Source organism: Pteropus alecto, unplaced genomic scaffold (assembly GCF_000325575.1).
Source record: "Pteropus alecto unplaced genomic scaffold, ASM32557v1 scaffold7, whole genome shotgun sequence".
NCBI lineage: Eukaryota > Metazoa > Chordata > Mammalia > Chiroptera > Pteropodidae > Pteropus > Pteropus alecto.
Genome location: NW_006494614.1, coordinates 16,972,463 through 16,979,483, shown reverse-complemented (window position 1 = coordinate 16,979,483; position 7,021 = coordinate 16,972,463). Strand labels below are relative to the sequence as shown.

At 34.3% G+C, this 7,021-nt stretch overlaps 1 long non-coding RNA gene across 2 annotated transcripts; it reads right to left on the bottom strand.

Annotated features, from left to right (window-relative positions):
- Positions 1-333: 333 nt before the first annotated feature.
- Positions 334-7,021, bottom strand: LOC112474596. Of its 2 annotated transcripts, XR_003044458.1 has the most exons (4): positions 6,931-7,021; positions 4,464-4,621; positions 2,746-2,919; positions 334-2,102 (listed from the first exon to the last, which is right to left on the bottom strand). It is a non-coding gene; the product is annotated as an uncharacterized LOC112474596 (long non-coding RNA). The 2 variants fall into 2 exon arrangements; XR_003044457.1 differs by having other exon boundaries at positions 4,464-7,006.

Below are 7,021 nucleotides of genomic sequence, written 5' to 3'. Positions count from 1 at the left end.
AACAAATGAAACTGTTTAATATTTTATTTAACCTAGTATATCCAAAGTATCATTTCACCATGTAATCAATATTTTTTAAATAATTAATGGGTATTTTATATTCTTTTTTATACTAAATCTTAAAAATCAGTGTATATTTTATATTATAGCACATCTCAACTCGTTAAATTTTCATCAAAAATACTTTATCTGTATTTAAGTTTTCTAAAATTTAGTTGAAATAACAGTCACACACTCAAGTCCCAAACATGCTTAAAAGATATAGTTACTGGATCAAGTATTTGTTTTTAAACGCAAATTTTAAAAAAATTTCAGTTTTTTGGTGTTACTAGCCACATTTCAAGTACTTGAAAGCCTTACGTGGCTAATGGCTACCATGTTAGACAGTGCAGGGTAATTACACTGAAACAATACTGATCCTTATAGCTATTGATGTAACAGCAAGTACATTGCTATTGTATTACATGTTATCTACAGGTGATTGTAAAGCAAGTCTGTTAAACAGCATAAGCTTTCTATTTTCTACCATATATTTAGATCCTAGGGTTTTTCCTTTGACATATCTTGATACTCATATACCAATATTTCTTTCCTGTAATACTCCAATATGTAGTTTCCATCCCCCTACTTTCTTAAGTGTCACTGGAACAATTTTATCCATCTCTTCTGTAGTGTCCTTGGCAAAAGGGAGTGTGGAAACCAAGAAGAAAAGTTTTAGAATCCAACACCATTATGTTCAAATCTGGACTTTACTAATAGATTGTAAGCTCCTTTAGAATGGAGATCTTGTCTTTCTTGTTACAGTCTCAGAACCAGCACAGTGTCAGGGCCAACACAGAGTAGGCTCTCAAATATCTGTTGAGCAACTTTACCAGCTATGTAAACTTGGCAAGGCACTTTAATCTCTTTAAGCTTCTTTCCTCACCAATGAAATGAAGCTAATAATAATTACCTTGCAATGCTACTATTAGATTAAAGTTGATAGATATAAGAACATAAAATAATGCCTAGCACATAGCAGTAAATGGTAGCCATTGTAGCCGCTGCATTCTTTGATTATTGTCAACCTAATTAAAAGTTGGCTTTTCCAAATCAAATGTTAAGATGACATCAGAAAACCAGCTTGAGATACGCTGAATTTTTATTTTGAAAAAAACCTTAAATTATAGCTTAGCTTTTATTTATCCAATTGGGTAGAAAAGTGCAATTGGGGCTGTACATCGAGAAAAAAATTATTCATACTCAATAAAGATTTATTCATGTAGGTAGATTTTTCTTAGCTATGGCTTAATTATATTTTTGGTTCCATCATATTTGATAAAGTTTTCAACTTAGCATAAAACACCTAAATTTTTACTTTCTTAGTAAACACGTTTTAGAATTTTTAGAAATTTTTAAAGATGTTGCTTAAAAAAATCCTGTAAAATGGACAGTCCTACAATTCTATACAGCAACTAAAAAAAAATTCTTCAAAGATTGGACTGGTTTACATATGATAACCTGTGTACTTAAGACTAAGGGTATACCAAATTTCATTGACAGTCGATGGCAATTTAATTTCTGACACATAGCATACACTGGATTCTCACAATAAATTGCTTAGGGGACCTATGCCACAAAGCCTGTTACAATAAACCTATCCTGAACTTATTAATCTTGACAAAATTCCTTTCTTCTGAACCTCCTTTTAAAAAATTTTTCCAGAAGGCAGCAAATTATAATTGCTGTTTTCTGCAAGAAAAAATACCTAACAAAGATATTTGAAACAGACCCACTATATTCTAAGTTCTTTTTTAAAAGGAAATAATGTTAAAATAAAGTTTCTGGGTATTACTGATAAAATTTAAGATTCTATTCAGTTACATGCTAAATTACATTTTTTTGTAATAGCAATTTACCTGACTTTTATTAGTATTCTTATTTGACAGGTAATGTGAGTTCATTATAAATAAATAAGATCTGGAAAAATAATTTGTAACTTAAGATGCTGTACCTCATATCCCATAATTATTGTTATGTCCTCCTCAGGAACGTAGGTTGAGGATATCCCAATTCTGTCAAACTTGTTGATGAGTCTAATCATGAAGAATTCTTCTCACTGGCTTAAAAAAATAAAAATGTGATTTATGAGGTCAAAAGTGGAAGTTAATATATACTGTCTACATTACAAAATTAGATGGGAGGAAAATGCTTTATTATTCATTCCAGAAAAAAAAAAACACTGCACACATTACAGTTGACCCTTGAATAACACAGATTTGAATTTCACAGGTCCACTTAACATGCAGATTTATTTTCAATAAATACCTATACTGTTTTTGATCAGTGGCTGGGATGTCAAGGGCCAACTGTATGCATTGATTTGTCCTGTTTTATACAGGGGACCTGAGCATCGTTGGGGTTCTTAGAACCAATCCCCAGCAGATGCTGAGGGACAACTGTTTGAGGGGAGTCAAAAGTTATATGCAGATTTTCACTGTGTGGTGGGAATTAGCACCCCTAGCCCCCGCATCGTTCAAGGGTCAACTGTAGTTTAAGTAACATAAACATTTACTATTTTTTATGCATATTGTACTTGCAGCCAAATAGTTTCTACTCATGATCTAATGTGGCCTAAATTACTTTAACAAGTTCAGTTATAAGACTAGAATTCACAGTGGCTAATCCAAGTCAAACACTGCTCTCAGGGCAAGGTCATAATTTTCAAGAAGGATTATTTCTGCCATATTATTAAAAGAATAATACCATTTTATAATTTGTTTATCGGGAGGATATTTCTATTTCAGCCACTCATCTGGAGCTCTGGCTTCAACATCTCAACCAGTAGTTACTCCCAGTAGCCATGTCACTTGTGGATGATCACCAATCCTACCTCAAAATGAATAAATGCTGGCTTTGGACTTCAAATGTAAGTTGGTTCTATTAAAATGGTAAAAACAAACAAATAAAAAGATTAAGCAAAATCTATATATTATTGCTACACAGGGGCTTAAGATTAATCAGGGTTTCATATGCTCAGTACAATTAGTAAGAGACAACAGTGAACCAAAAACTGAAATTAGTTTCCACAATAAGAGATGAAAAGCCCAGGTGTCAGGAGAAAGTGCGAATCTAAATAATCGTGAAAAAAGTTAGTGATCTCTGAATTTTTTTAAAAATTCTCTTAAGTTCCATGTTACTTACCATCTGGTGGCTGTGTGTGTGTGTGTGTGTGTGTGTGTGTGTGTATTTTTACATATAGAGATTCTATCACTTATCCTCTGCTCCTTCCCTTCTATGAACAATTTTGGGCCATGAGTCAAAAACAGGTAAATAGTTCCAATATTTCATACATACATCAGTTGTACACTGATCACATTTAACACATCCTAATTATTTTCTATCTGTCTCTGCAAACAAGACTATGAACTCCTCGAATGTCTTAAACATTTCTTTTCCCAGTATCTGGCTAATAGGCTAAGGAAGAGGAAAAGCTGGCTGTCAGATGCTTAAACTGAATGTGTTTTCATTAGCATTAATTTTACTTTCAAAGTCTATTTTAGAAAAATCACATTTGTACTTGATAGCAATAACGAAGTTGTAGCTCATATAAAAATGTATGCTTTTTCCTTTTATTGAATCAATCATATCTATTGTAATTCCATTTTTAAAGAATTAGTATGACTCAAATATGTCAACTCTAGCCCAAGCAAATAGCATCAAAAGAAAATTTTTCTTAGTTTATGCTAAATCAATCACAAAAAGCCTAAGGTATTACATTCCCTTTGGAGTAGGAAGTGAAGGAAGCATAATTAACTCAGTTGAACAATCAAAGAAAATACAAAATTATTTTTAAATATCAAATATTTTACTAGCTCAATACTGCAAAGTAAGCAGGGTTCTTTGTCTTTCAGAAATAAGTTTGTCTTCTAAGGTTACTGAGTGACCTTTATTTTTCTTCCCAATTGTTTTGAGCTTCCATTTGCCCATCAGTACTTGAGCTAGTTTTTAAGAAGATTTTAAGAAGAGTTCCTGTTTGTTCTTAAAGCGAATGACAATTTTTAAGTATTCAGATCACTCAAATACTGTTGAAACATACTGTACTACTCTCAATAAGTAGATGCAGAGTTACAATTTATTAAGCCACCCTCCCTTCCCCACCCCCCAAGAAAAAGATAAGGAGGGAAAGTTTAATTACAGAGCTTCCACTACAAAAGGATAATGCATACTACTCTTGGATTTCTTTTTTTTTTTTTTGGATGATTATATCATTGTGTTAGGGGATTTCTATTTCTATTTTTTAACATAAATAAAATTTGTACATGTTATTTTAGATCTTTTGCCAAAAGCCACTAAATTGATCATTATTTTCTGCTCCCACAATCCCAAAATATTATCTTAAATGATAAAAAGCTCTTCTCTGAAGGACAGTAGCTTTTTTTCATAATGAAAGAAAATAAAAGACAATTATAACACAGTACAACCTTTTTACTCCTTGAAGATTGAGCAGAGTCACTGTTGTAACCCTGAGACGAAATACTTTGCTGGTAGAGCTGCTAGCAGAGCTCAGAGCTGGAGAACCACGGGCACACTATTTGCAGGGATCTCCAGTGACATGTCTGCCAAGATGCTTCTCTATGTACTATATCAGGCAAAAAGGCAAAAAACATGTTTATTCACTTTTAATGTACAAATTCCTTTAACAACATTTACATATGAAACAAAAGGTATTTTTTCAAATTACTACTGTCGAACTTAGTAAGTTACTAATTTTTATTTTTTGGTACTAGAATGAAAGCTAATTAGAAGCATTACTAGGTAATCAGGTTTCTTCCTAGAACCCAACTACTATTCTTAAAATAAATGGTAAATAGCATAACTTATTTCCTGATTCAAGGACCAGATTTTCCACAAAACTTGGGTTCACTTAATAAGTGTCTTATGTTTGTGAGTCCAGATAAAAGCTCACTTGATTGATATGTAGTAAAAAATATGTAGTAAAAAATAACTTAAAGAAAAATCTTAGACTGCAAGAAACACTTTGCTAGGCATAGATCCTTTCTTAAGGGGGAATGAAACTCCTGAGACCCATTTAATCCATAGTTTCTATGTTTAAACAATAAAAGGTTAGAAGTTAGCACTGAGAATGTTGAACACCCACACAGAGAATAAAAAATTGAGATAGCCTAATTATACTGGACTTCTTTGCCAAGTTGGGCTATTCTCAGTCTGGTACCTGAGACAGCACTTGTTGTTGGGCAGTGTAATGTAGGTGCCTACATTATTGCCATAGTGAACTTATGGTTTTAGACATGTTAGGCTGGGGGGCAGGCATAAAATCAGTGTTCAATAGTTTCTTAAACTACCATCAACTGACTCTTCACCAACAGTGAGGTCAACTCTGAGCCCACCTTCCACCTAATTCCAGACCTCTTCTACAGCATCTTTGATGAGTGGTTAGCCAGCCTTTGGCATTAGAGCATTGATAGAAAACTATTAAAGAGTAACAGCATAAAAGGTCAGTTTTAGGTCTAGAGAGAACATATAAAATGAGAAGACAGAAAAGTATATATTGAGGAGGAAAACTGATTTAAGAATGGCCTGAAGGTTAGCACAGCCTTCTCTTTGCCTGAAATGTAGAGTTTAACCTAGCTTCTCTCGGCAAATCCATTGTATATACATGTGTAAGAGTGTGTTTATGTTTTATGTAGTACATCAAGGATATCCCTGAAAGAATAACTTAAGAGACTCCTATTTGTATGCTCTTTTTCACGTCCTGATTCCAAGCTTTAAAGGCATGAAAAATACAGAAGAATTCCACAACTTTAAATGAAATATCACTGGTGAGTCCACCATTTCACTACCTAGAAGAAGGGCCTTAAAGAAGGGGGAATCTATGGATTACTTAAATTATATTAACCAATTACAGTGTGTGGAGCTTGTATAGGTCATGATTCAAACAAACTAAACAAAAATATTAAGAACAGGAGACATCTTGAAATTTATATACTGACTAGATGTTTGATGCAATTTCTAAGTTTGCTATTTTTCATAATATGGTTGTTAAAAATGGCATCTTTCCATTACAGTATGCTGTTTCTGATAAGAATATAGGAAAGAATGAAAACACTTGGGTTGGTCACAAAGGATGGACATGCAGAATCTGAAGTGCAGGCTGAAGCCAGATGCCCAAGCCTTGACATTTGTAAGTGATACTAAGGATGAGTCTCAGGAGTTTCAGGGGAGAAGGGGTTTCCTAGACTATTATGGAGAGAAACTGGAGTTGCTAGTTAGGACGACAATGCAAGGTCCATGAGAAGGGGATGAGGGCATGTTTGGTGGGTGGAGGTGAGAGTGGAGGTCGTTGATCAGGTCACAAGAGGAATGAGGACACTGGTTTCTCCCTGCATTGAAAAGTGATAGATTATCAAGAATATATTGAAAGTCTATCATGTGCCTACCATAGTCTTGGGCTTTATGGAATATTCAAGAGAAATACAAATCCCAGAACTTAGTTCAGGAATCAGTATCAGAACAGAATCTCCCGAGTAAATTATTCGTGGAAGTAGTTAGCTTGGTGATAACATTTGACAGAAAAATCCATTTCAGGTAGAGTCAACATTTACTGTTTGAAGAATTATAAATATACAGATGTAAAGTTTGGTTGTGTAATAGCTACAAAATATCTAAAGAAACTGAAGAAATTAGGTTGTAACAAAGGGAAGAAACACGACATCAACCAAAAGAAATATAAAAAAGTGTAGACAACAAAACCCAAACCAAATCAAAACTTGCATTGAGAAGGAAAGATAAACACTTGTCCTCCCCCAGGCCCAAAATGGAGCTATAAATTATACACGTCACCTTCTTCCTCGCTCCAAAAACCTTAAACTGACGCAAGGCGAGGGAGAAGGCGCCGCCCTCGCCCTGGTTCTTTCGCAATCCTGTTACCTGTCAAGAAGTCCGGTGCTGAGACCCCTCGCTGGGCCTGCGCTCAGTCCCAAGGTCTCTCTCCACCCGCAGCGACGCAGACTGTCTCCTG